Source organism: Jaculus jaculus, chromosome 9 (genome assembly GCF_020740685.1).
Source record: "Jaculus jaculus isolate mJacJac1 chromosome 9, mJacJac1.mat.Y.cur, whole genome shotgun sequence".
Lineage (NCBI taxonomy): Eukaryota > Metazoa > Chordata > Mammalia > Rodentia > Dipodidae > Jaculus > Jaculus jaculus.
In genome coordinates, this window is record NC_059110.1 from 130,157,973 (window position 1) to 130,178,124 (window position 20,152).

Here is a 20,152-nt window from a genome sequence, read left to right on the forward strand (position 1 = left end):
AAAATAAAAATGAAAATGAAAATTCAGTGAGTAACGCTTGGAGGTTGGGATCTCTGTTTTTCCTTTTCTTTCTGTTTGATTCTTTCCTTTCTTCCTTCCTCCTGCTTTGGTTTTATGCATGTATGTGTACATGGGTGTTTTTGAGTGTGTGTGTGTGTGTGTGTGTGTGTGTGTGTGTGTGTGTGTGTGTATGCATGTATGCCACAGCATGCATGAAGAACACCTGTTGTTTGGTCTCCTTCTCTGTCTGCAGCAGGGTCTCCCTCATGGTTTTGCTGCTGGGAGAGCCAGGATTCTTCGGCTTCTGCCTCCACAGGTACACTTGTGTGTCACCTCGTGTGTGACTTTATACTGATTTATTATTTGTTTTTATCAAGGTAGGGTCTCACTCTAGCCCAGGCTGACCTGGAATTCACTGTGTAGTCTCAGGCTGGCCTTGAACTTCCAGCATTCCTCGTACCTCTGCCTCCCAAGTGCTAGGATTTAAGGCATGCGCCACCATTCTGTGTCTGGCTTTTATGTAGGTTCCAGAGATCTGAACTCTGGTCAGCAGGCTTGCCAAGAAAGTGCCTTTAACCACTAAGCCATGTCCCCAGGCCATTTTGAGTTTTCATTATTATTATTGTGTGTGTGTGTGTGAGAGAGAGAGAGAGAGAGAGAGAGAGAATTAGTGTGGCAGGGTCTTAGCCACTGCAAACAAACTCTAGACAATGAGCCATCTTGTACATCTGGCTTACATGGATTCTGGAGAGTCAAACCTGGGTCCTTAGGCTTTGCAAGCAAGTGCCTTAACCACTAAGAGAGATGTTTCCAGCCCCATTTCAATTTTTTTTTTTGTTTGTTTGAGAAGGGTGTCCCATGTAGCCTAGGTTTGCCTCAAGCCCAATGAACAGCCAGGGATGACTCTGACCTCCTGATCCTCCTGCCTCTGTCTTCTAAGCTCTGCGACTACATGTATGCCATCACATCCGGCTTTAGGATCTGTATTTCTAACAAGCTCCCAGGTGAGATCTACACAGCTTATCCTTGAATCACCCTTGGAGTAGCAAAATGCTAGAAAATAAAAATATACTGATCTGGGCTTAGAAGGAAAAAGGAAACGGCAGAGCCCAACTGGAGATGACTCAGCTTAGGTGGACAAATACAAAAGCACGGGATCGGGCTGAGCTGTGAAGGAAGGGGGCAGGCTTTCAGCTGTAGGTTGCAAATAGAACTGAAAATAAAGTTGCACCACTGAGTTATTTAAAGCTCTAAATTTGGGCTGGAGAGGTGGCTTAGCAGTTAAGGCGTTTGCCTGTGAAGCCTAGGGACCCAGGTTTGATTCCCCAGAATCCACATAAACCACATGCACAAGGTGGCATATGGGTCTGGAATTCATTTGCAGTAACTGGAGGCCCTGAGGCCCATTCTTTCTCTCTCCCCACCTTCCTATCTGCCTCTCTCTCTCTCTCAAATAAATAAATATTTTTTAAAGCTCTCAATTTGCAAGATTAGTAGGAAGACGCAAAGCTGAAAGTCTTTACCAAACAAAAAGCCTCAGTTAAACATCCAACCCACAGAAAAGACTAAAGAAGAACCAACTGGTAACATTGCATGACCAGGCTTCTATCACATGCTATTTCTAAGTGAGTGTTCCTAGCTGCTAACCCAATAGTCAGCTCCTGTGGATGGAGTGATCAGAGTACACAAATTTGGGAAGACCTTGATCACCCCAAAGGCGGGGGGGGGGGGGTTGGGAGGAGGGGGCTTCCTGTAGAAGCATGAGCAGCTAAGGGGGCCTAAGACCACCAGAGTTTGAATCTCCGTACCCCAGCTGGGTATGGCCATGCATGCCTGTTACCACGGTCCCACACAAGAGCAGAGACCTGCATGCTCTGGAATAAGGAAAGAGACCCAGGCTCAAAACAAGCCTGGGCAGAAGAGCAGTGGAGTGGGACACATGAGGTTCCACTCCAGACAACGTGGGCGAGCCCACCTCACCACAGAGGACAGTACAGGGCACATGAGGGCACATGCACATGCATAGACCACAGTACAGAGAGAGCAAGAGAAAGGACAGGCAGATCGGTCCTTGATCAAAATAAAAAGTCATTTCAGTAAACAGTCATGGTCATCTGGAGCCCAGTGATTCAATTGTTCAGAAATGCAAATTCTTCCGCTTTATAAAAGAAAAGTTCTTGCAAAGGCAATTAGATTCAAGTGGTATTTGTTGATCTTGAGGCCCCAAAGACTTCTCCTTTTCTGGAAGGCTCTTGCACAAGGAGGGTGCTTAGCAAACACTTGTTCACCTGCTGGTTAATTCCTGCCTCCTCCTACTGGCTTCTGCCCATGAGCAACAACAGTCCTAGGGAGCTTTTCTCCTCAAAGCTGCTTAGCTTAGAGCACTAGTGACCCCATTCCTGGTCAATAATCCATTTCTGAATGACCCAAAGTACAAGAATTCCAGAGGGAAATGTTCACTTAAGAACGAGGTTAAGGGGCCTTACCCCCTCCTGCCTTCTCACGGGCAGGGGTTCTTCGTACTCTCTCCTCTTTCCTTCTCTTAATCTAATAAAGTCTCCCTAAAGTTAAAAAAGAAAAAAGAGAACATTTTTAAAACTTAAGGTGAGTGTGCTGTTTATATACTGAGTAGGTTCATAACTAATTTAAAAAAAATTAAGGTGAGGACATCACTAGATTGTTTCCCTTTCGGGTTCTAAAACACTGCTAAAACATTGCTAAATATGCTAAAACATTCTTTTGAGAATTTTCAAAGAGAATCATTAACACTGCACTTAAAATTTCAGACCGTGGAAATAAACTAATTTAGCTAAACACATCCTGCACTGTCCTCCACACCCATTATCTCCAGAGAGACATTTAACCCACTTTATTATTTATTTACTCTTCTGGCAAGTGTATGCGTGTGCTGCGCATGCATGTGTGTCTGTGTGTGCTCATGTGTGTGGGTACAGGCATGTGAAGGCCAGAAGTTTAAGTCAGGAGTCCTTTTCAGTCACTCCCCACCATATTTATTAAGACAGGATCACTCACGTGAACCCAGGGCTCAGCAGTCCAGTGAGTCTAGCTAGCCAGCTTGCCCGGGGGAGCCCAGCTCCACGACCTACCCACTGGAGTGAAAGACACACAGCGCATGCCTGGCATTTATGTGGGTACTGAGGGTCCCAACTCAGGTCCGTACACTTGTGCCGCAGGCACGTTACCCACTGGTCCATCTCCCCAGCCCTTGCTTACTTTTTAACTAAAGGGGAAAAGTCAACCGGACATTCAAAGAACCAATTCCAAGCCCTGGGTTTTGGTTGAGATTCATGCCGAGACTTTAAGCTTAAAATTGTCCCAGCAAAACTGGCTGCCACTTGCTACCCCAGACCTTTGTCTGACGTTACTTTCCCAGCTTTTCCCTTATCAGTCACCCTCAGAATGGACAACAGCTATAGGCGAGGAGTTCTCCTTCCAGCTATTGAGAGAAAGAAGGGAGGCTGTTAGAACCAGAATGCCTCCATTTTCTTTAACTGCAGTTGCCATTTCATAATTATAACTCTCTGTTTCCCAGGAATGACCCAGACCAACCGTCCCTTCCCTGAAATGACCCCAGGCCACCTGTTCCATTGATCATCACTCCCCTGCAGTGGCCCAGGCACTGAGGCAAGGTGGACCACCCCACTACCAAAGAATTCCAATGGCCCCACCGCCCCATAAGTTTCCCCTAGTCCGTATGGGAAGTGTCTTCTGACATGCCGGGTCACAGCCCTTCTCAGGCTTCCCAGAAGAAAGCCTGTCTCTGCTGTTAAGCCAAGTCTTTTCTCTCATTTTGTTTCCTGCTTTTATTTATTTATTTATTTTTTTCTCCTAACAGAGGGTCTTGGACAAACTAAGCATTCACCTTTCTTCCACTGCAGTGGAAGGCACTGGCCAACCCCTTATGTCCCACGGTGAAGGCCTGTCCACTCCATCAGAGGAGACCCTGCTGCCCACAGCTTCCTGCTGAATCCGGGATCATAACACCCTGAATCCTCACTCCCCTGCCCTGCAAGGCTAGAGCGAAGTTGACTTTTTAAAAATATATATTTTTTATTTGTTCCTTATGCGTAAACAGAAAAAGAGAGAGAAAAATGGGTAAACGAGACCTCTGACCACTGCAACTGAACTCCAGATGTATGTGCCACTCTGTGCATCTGGCTTCATGTGGGCACTGGGGAATGAAACTCAGGCCATCCTACCCATCTTGAAAGCAAGACTCTTCACCACGGAGCCATCTCTCCAGCCCTACAGCAAGCTTTAGTTGCCCCAATTTTACAAGGAGTTTAGTTCTTTTCAACCCCTGTTTTGTTGTGGTTCTAGAGATTGAACCCTGTGCACGCTACGTGAGTGCTATACTCCTGAGCTACACCCCGGTCCTTGAGACCTATTTAAAAGCAGCGTTACTGCTGCGTGGTGCCGCACGCCTTTAATCCCAGCACTTGAGAGGAGGCAGAGGTAGGAGGATCACCGTGAGTTCGAGGCCACCCTGAGATTACATAGTGAATTCCAAGTCAGCCTAGGCTAGAGTGAGACCCTACCTCGAAAAACCAAAACAAACAAACAAAAAAAGTAAGGCTACTATGTATGCTAAAGGTTGGCCTCCTTGCAGTTTCCAGGCTTGCTTATGGGTAAAGGTGCAAATCTAGCAGAAAACTGACCCTCAGGCAGGCTATCAGCCAGGAGGAATGAAACAAGGTCACCTGAAGATCTGCTGAGCATTGTCTGAGTGGCCCAGTACTGGAAGTGGGCTCGTCACCTGACCCTGGCTCCCCGCAGGCCTCCCCGTGGCCAAGCGTCCGCTGGAGAGCTCTGGTGACAGCTGAAATAACAAGGAGGGCAGGCAGACCTTTCTAGCAGAGGGCTTGTGTTGGCTTTCCAGAGACCAAAGCCACGTGAGTAAGGCCAAAAAAAAAAAAAAAGGACAAGAGAGAAAGGGGAGGGAGTGGCTCCTTGGAGAGTCCCGCAGTCTTACCAACCAAATCGGAGGAGCCTGGGGGCTCAGCGCTGGCTGGGGTACAGGAGTCATGGGGGCCACCAAGAGGAGACCTAGGCATCTGCTGTCGATGTGGCGGGTTGAGGTGACCTCTTCTGCTGTGGTCGATCCTTGGTCCCCCACTTGTATTAGCACTCTGATCTAGGCACCGTGCACACAACCAAGGAGGAAATATAAACTCCCTGCTTTCACCCCACGTTCTTCCTAGGGGAGTGAGGCACAGAAAAAAGTAAAATGTGAGAGACATGGAGAAGATCAAAGCAGAGTGGGGCGCAGGAGTTGGGTGTGGGCGGGTGCCCAGTGAAAGGAGGGGGTACCTCCATCCCCAACGTGCCATCTGTCTAAGAATCTGTAGGAGTTCGGGGAGCAAGTCCCGTGGGGAGAGTACCACAGACAGCAAACACAACAAAGACCGAACGCAGCTGAGGGACAGTAAGGAAGCAACCCAAAGGCCACCCAGGGTGGGACGGTCAGTATTGGAGTCCGTCCATCCGTCGGAGGGCAGACCGTAGCATTTGCTGAGAGAGCCGACTCAGCTCCGCAACACAATCCCGGCGGCTGCTCTGCTGAGCGCGCTGCGCTGCACTGCGCGGGGTGTCCGAGAAGGAAGACTAAGTTTGCGTTGGTCCAGGTGAGTTCAGGTGAGAGAGAGTGCTAAGGTGCGGTACGAGGAAGCCCAGAGGCATCGGGATGAAAGGACGGCTGGGAGTAGCAGCCAGCGCACACCACGGTGGATCACCACCGTGCATTCGAGGCCACCCTAGACTACACAGTGAATTCCAGGTCAGCCTGGGCTAGAGCGAGACCCTACCTCGAAAGCCAAAACAATAAAAATACAACAGATGGAAGGACAGCGCAGCCTGACGCTATGGGGTGCAGCCCTGCATGCACAGGGCCTACATAATTAGTGCCTCCTGAAGTGTTGCTTAGTCCTAGTCCAGGCCCAGGCAAGGTAGGAAAGCAGTTACCACTCAAGCCAGGACAAAAGGTTTTTAAAACATATTTTTAAATTGATTTTCCATGAGAGAGAAAGAAGAAGGGAAGAGAGGGGAGAGAGAGAGTGGGTGCACTGGGGCCTCTTGCCGCTGCAAATGAACTGCAGATGTACGTACCACTTTGTGCCTCTGGCTTTACTTGGATGCTGGGAAACTGAATCCGGGCTGTCGGGGGCTGTAAGAGAGCACCTCTATCTGGTGAGCCGTCACCACGGCCCCAGTGGGGAGGGAGCTAGGGTCTCATAGTGTAGTCCAGAGCAGCCCCGAATCTGTGACCCTCCTACCCCGACCTCCAGTGCTGCCGCTCTTGGCTCGAAGGGCTTTCTTTGTAATCATGACTTTTATTTTTGGGGTACAGTGGGGTTAAAGGGCCTCACTGTAGGCCAGGTTGACCTGCAACTCACTCTGTAACCCCAGACTGGCCTCAAACTCACAGCAATCCTCCTCCTTCAGCTTCTGACTGCTGGGATTAAAGGTGTGTGCTTACCATGCCTGGCTTTTTTTTTTTTTATATAATTTTGTTTATTTGAGGCAAGGTCTCATTCTAGTCCAGACTGACCTGGAACTCACTCACAGCCCTGGCTGGCCTTAAACTCACAGCAATCCTCCTAACTCAGCTTTCCAAGTGCTAAGATTAAAGGTATGAACCACCATGCCCAGCACAAAGAACATTTTAAAAAATATTTTATTTACTGGGCTGGAGAAATGGCTTAGCAGTTAAGGTGTTTGCCTGCAAAGCCAAAGGATCCCGATTCGATTCTCCAGGACCCACATAAGCCAGATGCACAAGGGGGCGCATGCATCTGGAATTCATTTGCAGTGGCTGAAGGCCCTGGTGTGCCCATTCTCTCCTTCCCTCTCTCTTTCTCTCTCTCTCTCTCTCTCTCTCGCTCTTGCTCTCGCTCTCGCTCTCCCTCCTTCTTTCAAATAAATGAATAAATAATATTTTTAAAATATTTTATTTACGTATTGGGGAGAAGAGAGCGAGAGCAAGGGGAGGGAGAGAATGGGCGCGCCAGGGCCTCCAGCCACTGCAAACGAACTCCAGATGCGTGCGTCTCCTGCTGCATCTGGCTCACATAGGTACTGAGGAATCAAACCTGGGTTCTTAGGGTTCACAGTCAAGTGCCTTAACCACTAAGCCATCTCTCCAGCTCCCAAGAACATTTTTGACAGAATACCTTCACTAAGATTGTGAGAATAATTCTATTTACATTATTGAACTACTTTATTTACATATTATTTATGTCAACTTAGGGCCCCAAGCCAGACTTTCTTTGGGGGACCATGTCTTCTGATGCTAGGAAGTTGATCAGTAGGGGCAGAGGACATCCTGCCTAGCTTTAGGCCAACACCACCTGTTGAGAGTACCACAGAAGGAAGCCACATGGCAGGAGCCAGTCTGTGAGAGCCAAAGTGGCTACATGCCATGAATCTAAAAACCCAGTAGCCCTGCGGAAATTATATCTGTGTCCTGGAGCACAAGAGTGAACAGATGCACCTCTGAAAGCCATCTTTTCTCAGACACTGTCCTCCACATGAGAAGGAAAATCCTGAAAGACATGGCCAAGAGGAAAGGGTTCGAGGTAACCACCTGAAACCCATTCCCAGAAGGCTGTTTATGAATCTTAAAGGATCTGTTACAAAGCTGTTTCTACTTGCTGTTTGTTGAACATTTTATTCTAGGTGTAAAACATGCCAAAGTTAAGACACTCACGCCTATGTAGTTAACATGTGGATCCTATAACCCTCAAAACATAGCCAGTCTGAATGAAATGTCTCCCCTTCCATATCCCGTTGCCTCTCCCTCCACTTACACAGGGTGATTTTAAAGCCAATCCCAGATGCCATGTTATTCCCCCTCAAACTCAGGTGCTAAATGCTTGGTTGCCAGTGATGGGCTTTTAGAAGGTGACTGGATCATAAGGGTACCAACTTCATCAATGGATTAACCCACTGATGATTTCATAACTAAGTAGGTTGTGAGGAGGAGGAGCCCAGTTGGAATAAGTAAGTCACTGGTATATCTCATCCTGGATGCTTTCTGTCTGCCACACATGGATGTGAGCAATTCTGCCCCTCCACCACAATGCCCTGCCTCACCACAAGCCCACAGCAATGGAGCCAGCCAACCATGGGCTTGAGACCTCTGAAGCATGAGCCAAAATAAATCTTTCTTCCCCTAAGTTCTTTTTCTCAGGAATTTCGTCATAGCAACATACAGCTAGCTGTAGTTACCTTCTTGTTGCTGAGAGAAAACATCTGACCAAAGGCAGCTGACAGGAGGAAAGTATTTAGTTGGCTTTCAATCTTAAGGGGAAGCTTCATGATAGCAGGGGAAAGCATGGGATGAGCAGAGGCTACACATCACCTCCTCGCCACAGCAGGTGGAAAACAGCAGCAAGAAAGTGAACCAAACTCTGGCAAGGCGGAGCTAGCTGTAACATTCCTAAACCCACCCCAACAACACACCTCTTCCAGCAAGGCTCCGCCTCTAAAATTGCCACCAGCTGAGAAACAAGCATTCGGAACACGTGATTTTGTTAAATATTTTATTTATTCATTTATTTATTGGAGAGAGAGGAAGAGGCAGATAGAGAGAATTGGCAGGCCAGGGCCTCTAGCCAATGAAAACAAACTCTAGATATATGTGCCACTTTGTGCATCTGGCTTACGTGGGTACTAGAGAATTAAACCTGGGTCCTTAGACTTCGCAGGCAAGTGGCTTAACTGCTAAGTGGGCTCTCCAGCCAGAACACATAATTTTATGAGGGATGTCTGATTCAAACCACCACAGTGATACATTATGTAATTTCATCTACAAATATTTCTATATAGTTCTCTAAAAGATAAAAAATTAAATAACTATAATCCAACTAATATCAAACTTTTTGGATAGACAATAATTCATTATTAGCAAAATTCCATCCATTCATTCAGTGTTCATTCATTCATTCATTCATTCAGTGTTCAAATGTTTTCCATTGTTTCTTTTTTTAAATATTTTTATTTATTTTTTATTTGTAAGCAGAGAAAGAGAGAGAGAGAGAATGGGTGCGCCAGGGCTTCTAGCCACTGCAAATGAACTCCAAACACATACACCACTCTGTGCAACTGGCTTTACATGGGTCCTGGGGAGTAGAACCCAGATCATTTGGCTTTTCAAGCAAACACCTTAACCACTGAGTCATCTCTCCAGCCCCTCATTGTTTCTTTTTTTGTTGCTGTTGTGTTGGGTTTTTCTTTTTGTGGATGATGATGTATTTGGGAGGGGGATTATTTTTTAAAGGCATTGTCTCACTCTAGCCCAGGCTGACCTGGAACTCAAACACATGAGGATCCCCTCCCTCAGCCTCTCTAGTGCTAGGATTAAATGCTTGTACCACCACACCCAGCTGAGACAAGGTCTTGTAACGTATTCCAGGCTGACCTGCAATTTGCAATCCTCCTGTCTCAGCCTCCCAAGTGCTGAGATGATAAGTGTATACCAACATACCCAGTTTCATAACTTACTTACAGTTCTCTTGTTTTAAATCAGGATCCAAACAAGGTCTGCCACACACTACATTTGGTTCCTGTCTCTCCTTGTTTATATGTTTCTGCTCTCTTTTTGTCTACAGTCTTCTTTTAAATAAATTGGATTGCTTAAGCCCATAGAAATCTCAGATTTTGAATTTGGCTGACTATATGTCTATGGAAATATTTTGTTTCCTAGGGCTGGAGAAATGGCTCAGCAGTTAAAGTCATTTGTTTGCAAAGCCTGTCTGTCTAGGTTTGATTCCCCAGTACTCATGTAGAGTCAGATGCACAAACTGATGTATGCTTCTGGAGTTTTATTTGCAGTGGCAGAAGGCCCTGGCACATCCATTCTCTCTCTCTCTCTCCTCACAAATAAATAATTAAAAAAACAATAAAGTGTTTGCTGGACTCTTGTTTTCTCTGTGAACTGGTTTGTAGATCTAGAAATAAGATCCGACTCAGGCTGTTTTTTTTTTTTTTCCCCCAAAGATTTATTTATTTGAGAGTATGGGCATGCCAGGGCCTCCTGCTGCTACAAATGAACTCCAGATGCATGTGCCACTCTGTGCATCTGACTTTATGTGGGTACTGGGGAATCGAACCCGTACCAACAGGCTTTGCAAGTAAGCACCTTTAACCACTGAGCCAACTCTACAGCCCCGGCTCGCTGTTTTTAGCAGACCCACTTCACACATCTGGCACCTCCCTGTCTTGTACGGGTGCCAGCTCCTCCTGCCTTGCACTTGGCCTCTTCCAGCGGTGTCCCTCCCCCTCCTTTTCACTGAACTTTCAAGTGCTCTGTACTGTCTTCATTTTTACAAACTTATCTTTGCCCTGTACCTGTTAGATTCCATATCCCCAAGATTTGTATGTTAAAGCCCTTGTTCCCTGGCTGGGGAGACATTTCTGTCGATAAAGCACTTGCCGCGGCCGCAGCCTGGGTTTGGAGCCCCAGCACCGCGGCTGGGTAGGTGTGCCGTCAGCGCTCTGCAAAGGTGGAGATCAGAGACCCCTGGGACAAGCTGACTAGCCAGAGTGGCTGAACAGGCAATCTCGGAGCTCAGGACTCAATAAAAAGCAATCAAAGGAGACTCAACGTCAACCTCAGGCCTCCATACCAACATGCATGCAAACATGCGTGCACGCACGCACACACACACGCACACACACAACACAGCACAGGTACATACGTGCAGGGGTGTGAGGAGCCCTAACTCTCAATGTGAAGTACTTGGCAATAGGCCTGAGAGGCAGTGAGAGTGGAGGAGATCAGAAGAGCGAGGCTCCATGGCCCAATTCATGGAGAGATCCAGACCCCAGGAGCTGCTTCTCTCTGCCCCGGGTGAGAACAAAGCCAAAAGGTGGCTCAGTGTGAGCCAGGGAGAATTCTTATCAGGAGTGACTGGCAGCCTCCACGACTGTGAGAAACAAACGTCTGCAGCCCAAGTCCAGGTCCACAGTATTACATCAAATCTCTTGAGCAAATAACTACCGGTTCCTGCTGAGGTCTTATCTGAGAACATCTAAAGCTAAGGTAGGAGCAGCAGTAAGGATTTCGGGGAAAGCATGAAATTCAATGAAGCAATGACTTGGCAAATTTGCCTTTTGGGGAACTGAATTGCAGGACGTGTTAGCCTGCTTCTTTTCTTTTCTTTCTTTTTTAATGTATTTTATTTATTTATTTGAGAGAGAGAGAGAGAAAGAGGCAGAGAGAGAGAGAGAGAAAATGGGCATACCAGGGCCTCCAGCCACTGCAAACAAACTCCAAATGCATGCACCCCCGTGTGCATCCGGCTTCTATGGGTCCTGGGGAATCAAAACAGGGTCATTTGGCTTTGCAGGCAAAAGCCTAAACCGCTAAGCCATCTCTCCAGCTCCTTTTCTTTTCTTTTCTGATAAACTGGGATTGCATGCTGGTCAAGGACTCTCCCACTGAGCAATACCCACAACCCCGTGTCAGCCCGTTTGTAGAAGAGTGTGAATCCCAGCATAGTCGCTGTCTAGTTGTGAAAGTAACTTTCAGAATCTCCTTGTCTCCTTGCTTACCCAAACACAAAGCCAGGGTCAGTTTCTTTTATCCCAAACTCTACTGGAAAATGAGTAACCCAGCACTCAGAAATGTTGCCTGGGTGGGGAAGGGGCTGGAGAGATGGTTTAGCCATTAAAGCGTTTGCCTGCAAAGCCAAAGGACCTCGGTTTGATTCCCCAGGACCCACGAAAACCAGATGCACAAGGGAGCACATGCACCTGGAGTTTGTTTGCAGTGGCAGGAGGCCCTGCCATGCCCATTCTCTCTCTCTCCCTCTCTCTGCCTCTTTCTCTCTCTCAAATAAATAAAAAATAACAGTTAAAAAAAAAAAAAAGAAATGTTGCCTAGCATTACTCCACCTCCCCATTGCCTTAACGATTAAAGAGATCACCAAGTTGAGAGCTCTCTGCAAGGAGCGATGCAAGCACCAGACCAGAAACGCCTGTGAGAACGGAAGCATTGAGTGTAGCTGGGGAGACCTGGGCTTCCGGTAGCTACTAGCGAAGTCTGCCAGAGCGATGTGTCAGCACACCGCGCCGGTGGACTCCGAACCCAGGGAAGGAAGAAGGGAACAGACTGCGCAGTCCCAAGCAGTGCCAGAAGTAAAGATGCACAGTCACTCCATCTGGTGTTTCAAAGTTCCAAACCATGGCTTCTTTTTGTTTTAAGGTAGGGCCTCGCTCTAGCCCAGGCAGCAACCTGGAACTCACTCTAGTCCCAGGCTGGCCTTGAACTCAGGGTCATCCTCCTACCTCTGCCTCTTGAATGCTGGCATTAAGGGTGTGCGCCACCACACCTGGCCAAACTGTGGCTTCCTATCACACCACCCCATGGCTGGCTGTGCCATCTTGGCTAGCTCCTTCCGCTGGGCACTCCTGACAACTGGTATTGATGATATCAACTGCCTTCCAGTAAATCCAGTTTGGGACAATATGACTGAAATGTACGTAGAGCGTGGGTTGGTGGGTGTGTGGGGAAATCTCCCTTTTGCTGGTGCTAATTGAAAGAGCTGATTACATGTCAGTATCAAAAACACCCAAAAGTGCGACTTGTCCAATGAACTTGTCGTGGGCATATTTTATGAACTAATTCTAGTACCTCGCTCAGCGAGCGTTTGATCAATATTTGCTGAATGGGCGCATTAAACATGAACAATGGAGTCTGGGCGGTCTGGATCTGCCCCAGGCTGACTTGCCCCGCCCGTAGCTTCAGCTCCTCTTTTCCCTAACCTTAGACGCCCGGTCTGCGTTCTCCTTCCAGATACTCACTTGTAAAACTGCACTGGCTTAGGGGGCCGGGGGCATGGGTCAGCGGTTTAGTACTTGCCTAGCACATAAGAGGTCCCAGGTTCCATCCCCAGCACCAAAATAAAAAGAAATTAAAAGGAAATAAAAAGATAAAAGGAGGGGGAAGTTGCCTTAGGTCACAGACATAATAAACACTGAGAGACAGGGCCACGTCCTCTGGCCTGTAGTTCTGTGGGAGGTGACCGACCGCATTCATCAACGCTCACGAGGACAGATGGCCTTTCCTGGGGCTAGTCCTGCTGTGCGTCTCTCCTGAGCTCACCTGAGGCTGGAGCCCTCCGCGGACCACAGCAGGGCTCTAACAGGACAGGGACCCTCCTGGTCCCTGTGTCAGAGCACACTCTCAAGGGCAGCCTGCCAGCTGTATCGCAATCCATCCAGCCACCTGCCAAAGCACAGAACACCGGTCCTAAAGAGTTAAAAGAAGCTTGTCTACCTTCCAGGGGACCAGACAATGCCTGTTTAGACAAGACGGGGGAAATCAGCATCTCCCTTGAGACAAGGGAAGTTGCAGGAGAGCAGGTTTTCATTCCTTGGGCCTTGAAGAGCCTGATGGGTGGAGTTACCCCAACAATTGTCCAGAAAAGCCTGATCTCACTGGGACAAAGGCCAGTGGTTCTATTCTATACATAGCACTTTCCAACTTTTCTGATTAGTTTTTTAATCAATTAATTAATTAATTTGAAAGCAAGCAACTTTAACCTCTGAGCCATCCCCTCAGGCTCTTCATTCGAGAGTACAGGGCCTCTTGCCACTGCAAATGAACTCCAGATCCATGAGCCACTTTGGGTTGCTGGCTTTATGTGGGTACTAGGAAACTGAATCCCAGCCAGCAGGCTTGAAAAGCAAGCACCTTTAACCACTGAGCAATCTCCTTAGCCCCTGTTAGATTTCATGACCCACACCTGAATTTTAAAGTTAATACCACGTAGATTTAATCCTAAATAAAAATACTTGGTTCTGAGAACTTGAGTCTGTTTTGTTGAGGTCCCGTGCAATGGTCCTGAGATATTTTACAGTGTCTTTTCCAAGAATATGTTCAATTTCTTTCCTTAATTTTTGTTTGCTTGAGACAGGGTCTCATGTAGTCCAGGCTAGACTTGCAGTTGCTGTGTAGCCAAGAATGACCTGGAACTACTCCGCGTCCTGAGTGCAGGGATTCCAGGCATGAGTATCACGCTCAGTTTCATGCAGTTCTGGTGACTGATCCCAGGACTCTGTGACGTTGGGCAAGCATCCTACCAAATGACCTACGTCCCCAGCCCGCCATATTCTCTTTATTGTTATTTTCCTTTTTTAAGCAGCAAGGAGATAACAGTACAGGAACAGGGAACTAGATAGACAGAGAAATCTGGGAAATAAAATTCAATGTTGAAACCAAATAAAAGTTGCTCCAGACTTAGCGAGACACCCAGTGACAAGGCACGGTTACAGCACTGGATGATAACGGGTGTGACAGAACGCACTTCACACCAGGCCCCTCAGCTTCGGGTGACCCCACTGTCCCCGTACAGCATGCCCTCACCCACTCTTGCCTCCCACTCATGTTCGCCTCCTCTGACCTGAAGCCCTTGTGGTCCATCCTTCCACACTCGTTCTCTACTCTATGATCATCAGTGTCTAGAAAACACACCTCACAGGAAGCCCTGCCGGAGCCGAAGCAAAGCCCTGGGCTCCGACACACTTTCATTCAGTGGACCTGACAACACAGTAGGTATTTTTATTTTTATGTTTATTTTTTCATTGCTATTTTTTGGTTTTTTGAGATAGGGTTGCATACTAGCTCAGGCTGTCCTGGATTTCACTATGTAGTGTCAGGGTGGCCTCTAACTCATGGTGATCCTCCTACCTCTGCCTCCTGAGTGCTGGGATTAAAAGTGTGTACCACCACGCCCGGCCCTGGTATTTTTATTTTTATGTTTATTTGCTTATTTATTTACGTGTGTGTGTGTGTGTGTGTGTACACCAAAGCATCTTGCCATTATAAGCAAAAGCCAGGCCTTTGCACCACTTTGCATCCGATCATTGCAAATAAAAGTGACATGGGAGTTCTGAAGAGTGTCTTAGGTAAGGTGCTTGGCTGCGAAGCCTAAGGACCCAGGTTTGATTCCCTAGGACCCAGCTAAACCAGATAGATGCACAAGGTGGAGTTTGTTTACAGTGGCTAGAGGCCCTGGCACACCCCGTCCCTCTCTCTCAAATATATGTATCTGTGAAAAAGAGTGATGGAGAATCACCTGGGCTAGCACTTTGCAGACATACACCTTTACCCACTGCGCCGTCTCAGCCCCTCTCGGCAGGTATTTTATCTTGTCTGTTCTTACCCTGTCAGGCTGCCATCTTTCACCGCTAGCTGTGTCTCCCACAGCCTCATATTCCCCCCGGGGTATGTTTTTCCTTTGACCAGGGTCTGCTTTCTTACAAACTGTCAAAGGGAGGAAGGACCACAAGCCCCCATCCCCGCACCATCAGTTCCTAGGATCATCAGAACCAAAAGGTTCCTAGGTGCCACAGATCAGAACTGAAGAAGCGGATATTAAAGTTAAGGATTTACTTTAATAAAATATAAGCCACTCAACCAGAACACAGGCCCTTGGGTGGGTGGACAGGTGGGACAGACAGGAAGTAGAGTGGCCATGTGAACGACTGGGCTGGGGCACACATTTCTCTCTTCTTCTGAGGTTTACCCTAAAGACCCAGCAGTCAAAAGCAGGCTTGCAGGACCCTCCCTCTGAGCTCCTTTCAGCTTACTTACCCAAGTTGAAGTTCTCACAGGCTGGGAAACGCTGCGAGCTTATTTGCAAGCTAGGGTCATATCTGCCTAGCAACCCAACCAGAAGACTTGGGGGACTATCACTGTGGACAAGGAATAGGCAGGCCAACTTTGCACAAAGGCATCTGTTCGAATGCAAATGACCTGAAGCAAGTGGGCTAGAAAAGAGAGCGTCCCTGGGGCAGCTCTGAGGAGGCTGTTTTTTCCCAAGATGATGCTGAGGGACTTGTGCAGGGTACCATTACAGCCTTGGCTGCTGCAAAGGGGGAGCCAAAGGCAGCTCCGCCTGCCCTGTGGGCTCCAACAGACTTACAGAAGAGGCCAATGGGAGAGCTTGGCCCTTCGCTTAATTTCTTGATTTTTTTTTTTTTTTTGGTCCTGTACTTCAGACTCCAAAGATCCTTTTGTTCTTACTTAGAACTAAACAGAGTTAGTTTTGTTGGGGTGGGGGTGTTGATTAGTATGGTGATGCAGTCCTTCCCCTGGAGGAGTGAGGAAAGCAGAGGTTTTCAGCTTGTTCTCACTAGGTCTGAGGAAAAGAGGTGAAGCCAGACTCTAACCAGAGTGGGCAAAAGTCACCGATGGATCTGTGGCTAGCAAGGCTGCTTTCCAGCAAGCTCTCCAGTATCCAAACCCATGTCCTAAGTCAACTTGGAGGAGCTGTGCCAGCCCAAGTGGTATCTGTAAATGTGGTGCCGCCGTGGGCCAAACCATCAGTGCTCTTCTCTCAACCTTCCTCACGCCCAAACTGGGGATATTAAGTACCGTCTGTAGAGAGCTACCGATGGGGTAAGACTCGTGTGGATGAGCCGGGTGTGGTGGCACACTTGTCCATCCCCCAGCTCTTGGGAGATGGAGATAGGAGGATCAAAAATCCAGTATGTCAGGTGAAATGGTGCAGACTTTGGGTAGGAGAATTTCTATGAGTTAGATCCCAGCCTAGGTTATGGTGAAACCCTGTCTTTAAAAAAAAAAAAAAAAAAAAAAAAGCCGGGCGTGGTGGTGCACACCTTTAATCCCAGTACTTGGGAGGCAGAGGTAGGAGGATCACCATGAGTTTGAGGCCACCCTGAGGCTACATAGTGAATTCCAGGTCAGCCTGAGCTAGGGTGAGACCCTACCTCGAAAAACAAAAACAAAAGTTGGGCGTGGTAGCACACACTTTTAATCCCAGCTCTTGGGAGGCAGAGGTAGGAGGATCACTGTGAGTTCGAGGCCAGCCCGAAACTACATAGTCAATTCCAAGTCAGCCTGGGCTAGAGTGAGACCCTATCTTGAAAAAACAAAAAAGCAAAAAAATAAGAAAAGGGGAGGGGAGAGACTCAAGGTTTAAGGTCGGGGCTAGGGAGATGACTCAGGTTAAAGGCACCTGCCTGCAACCTGCCAGCCTGGGTTTAACTGCCCAGCACCCGGATAAAGCCAGACCCCCCCACACAAAGTGGCCCCAGTGTCTGGTGTTTGTTTGCATCCGGAGGAAACCCTGGTATGCCCATATATATGCACACATGCACACATATGTGTACAAGTAAATAAGTTTAATTTAACAAAACAATTTAAGGGCATCCTTGACTACATATCAAGTTCAAAGACAGTCTGGGACACATGAGACCTTGTCTCAAAGACATAAATAAGCACATAAATAAAATTACATACTCTCTCTCTAAGCTAAAAGGGCTGGAGAGATGGCTTAACAGTTAAGGCACTTGCCTGTGAAGTCTAAAACCCAGGTTTGACTCCCCAGAACCCATGTAAGCCAAATGCACAAGATGACAGATGTGCACAAGGTGGCACATGCATCTGGAGTTCAACTGCAGTGGCTAGAGGGCCTGACGTGCCAATTCTCTCTCTCATGAAAAAAATTTTAAATATATATATATAGATAGATGCCACTTAACACAGCGTTAATGACAAGGCAAACAAAAATTAATAACTGCAATCAATACTGATAAAGAGAACATTATTAGTAATAATTTACATTATTGTTGTTGTTCGGGCCCCCAGGCTTCACTGGACCAAATATTCACCTGAGACTTTAACAGTCATGCTTTGGACACTAGGGCTCAGGCACTGTGTGAGTTTTAAAATTAAGCGGAAGCGCGGAGCACGGTGGCACACACCTGTGATCCCAGCTGCGACAAGAGGACGGCCAGCTTCAGGTCAGCCTGGGCAGCACAGCAAGGCCACCTAAGAGGAAGAGGGCCCGAGAAGATGGCTCACTGGTTAAAGGCACTGGCTTCAAAGTCAGCAGACCCCATTTCAGTTTGCTAGATCCTGTGCGTGCATGCGTGCATGCACATGCGCGCGAACACACACACACACACACACAAATTATTTAGGAGAGACAGCATGCTCAGGGGCAGTGGTGGAGCATTTGTCTACTTGCCTAGCATGTCCAAGGCCCTAGGTTTTCTTCTTTTTAAAACATTTTTTATTTAATTGAGAAAGAGAGATAAAGAGGCAGAGAGAGAGAGAGAAAGAGAGAGAGAGCATGTAGGCCAGGGCCTTCCGCCACTGCCAACAAACTCCAGATGCAAGTGCCACTTTGTGCACCTGGTTTTAGGTGAGTACTGAGAAACTGAACTCAAGGCCATCAGGCTTTGCAAGAATCTGCTGAGCCTCTGCTCCATCCTAGTCTTGGGTTTCCACCAGCACTGAAGAGAAAAGAAAAAAGGGAGGGTGAAATAAAAATGCACGTGACTCGCTTAGTCAGTTAGTTCTAAATGATAAGCTACATCCCTAGGTTCTGAAAATAATAATGATACAGTGTGTCAGTTGTACGTGGTGGCTCATCCCAGCATTTCAGAAGGCTTCAGATAGGTCAGTTGCTCTGAGTTCGAAGCCAGCATGGGCTAGAATGAGTACAAAGTCAGCTTGGGCTAGAATGACTCCAAAGAAAAGCTTATAGCCAGGCATGGTGGCACATGCCTTTAATACCAGCACTCAGGAGACTAAGGTAGGAGGATCGCCATGAGTTTGAGGCTAGCCTGAGCTACAGAGTGAGTTCTAGGTCAGCCTAGGCTACAGTGAGACCCTACCTCAGAAAAAAAAAGTTTAAAATACGACGCATTGTGTTGTATTAAACACGACATTTCCCACCAAGCCTACAGTCAGAGCTGCTGGGAACAGTAGGCACACAGCACGGCAGGGTGACATATGCTAGTCATCTTAGCATGAAGGTAGCAGGACTCTTGAGTTGTAGGCCGATCTGGGATCCTGTCTTTAAAAAAATAAAAATAAAAAAAGGTCACCCTTGGCTACGCAACATGTTCCAGGCCAGCTTGGCCTATCTGAGACACTGTCTCCAAAAAACAAAACAAACAAAAAGACATTTCCGTACTGAGTACAGGGAGGGGTATGTATAGAGCTTAAAACTAAATATCAAGTCACTCAACTTCAATACTATTTTCATCTTAGTAATTAAACCCGTTTCTAAGTACCATCACTTGTGGATTCTTTGAAGAATAACTCACAAAAAGTTATCTTGGGTCTGAAGAGATGGCGTGAGCAGTTAAGGTGCTTGCCTGCAAAGAACCCAGGTTTGATTCCCCAGTATCCACTTAAGCCAGATACACACAAGGTGGCGCATGCATCTGGAGTTTGCGGTGGCTAGAGGCCCTGATTTGCCTATTCTCTCTCTCTCAAATAAATAAGTTAAATTAACATTTTTAAAAAATGGATATCTCCTTGGATTGTCAGCAATTGGCTTTGATAAGTCCTATTTAAAAACCATAAAAACTTAATAGTGGCTGCAGAATCATCATATACCAGTGACCAATCCACAGGTCACAAGAATTATAAATTCTTTGACTCTGGGAATGCCATCCTGATTCCCATTTCACAGACTTTGGAAATCAGCTCTCTGCAAAGCTGAATTGCTCCTGCAGGCTTGCCAAGCTACTCGGTGGAGCCTGGCTGGACAGTCCTGGCCCTGACCAGACACTGCAACAACGCGCCTACGTCCCATGCCGGAACTGGACAGCAATGGATGACGTTCAACCCCACAGCCTGCATTTCCAAATCGTGAAAGACATCAAAGAGCAAGAAAGAATCTTTATTAAAATTGAGATGGCCGGCCCCTTCTGGCTGTTCTTGCGTTTCTAATATCAGAAATACATCCTCTGAACCCCAACCCAGGGAATAGTGGGTTCCAAAGTCCGCTGGGAAACGCAGAAATGACGGCCTTCGCCCCACCGGAGCAGTTCCCAATTTGTCCCAGAGGTGTGAGATGGGGTCCAGAAAACCAACTTTGCGCCCCCTCGGGTTCTGAAAAGCCTTATTCCGCCCCTCCCCTCGCCCAGGAACTCGCAACTGTGGTTTCCCCGAGCATCATCCACTTAGTTCACAGTGACCTGAGGTCAGGGAACTTGGAGCCACGGGATACCTACCCCCTGACCCCTTCCGGTCACTGACCGAAAGACTCCCGTGGACAGGGCAGCCATGCACCTGTACGGGGCGCGAGGGCGCGCGCGCACGCGCGGGGCCCGGGGATGCTGACTCAGCCGAGCTGCCCGCATC

The 20,152-nt window shown here is 47.6% G+C and overlaps 1 protein-coding gene across 1 annotated transcript in view; it reads right to left on the bottom strand.

The window, feature by feature from the left end:
• The window catches only part of Arsg (arylsulfatase G), a 143,625-nt gene that overhangs the window by 99,450 nt on the left and 24,023 nt on the right, over positions 1-20,152 (bottom strand). The window lies entirely within an intron of this gene.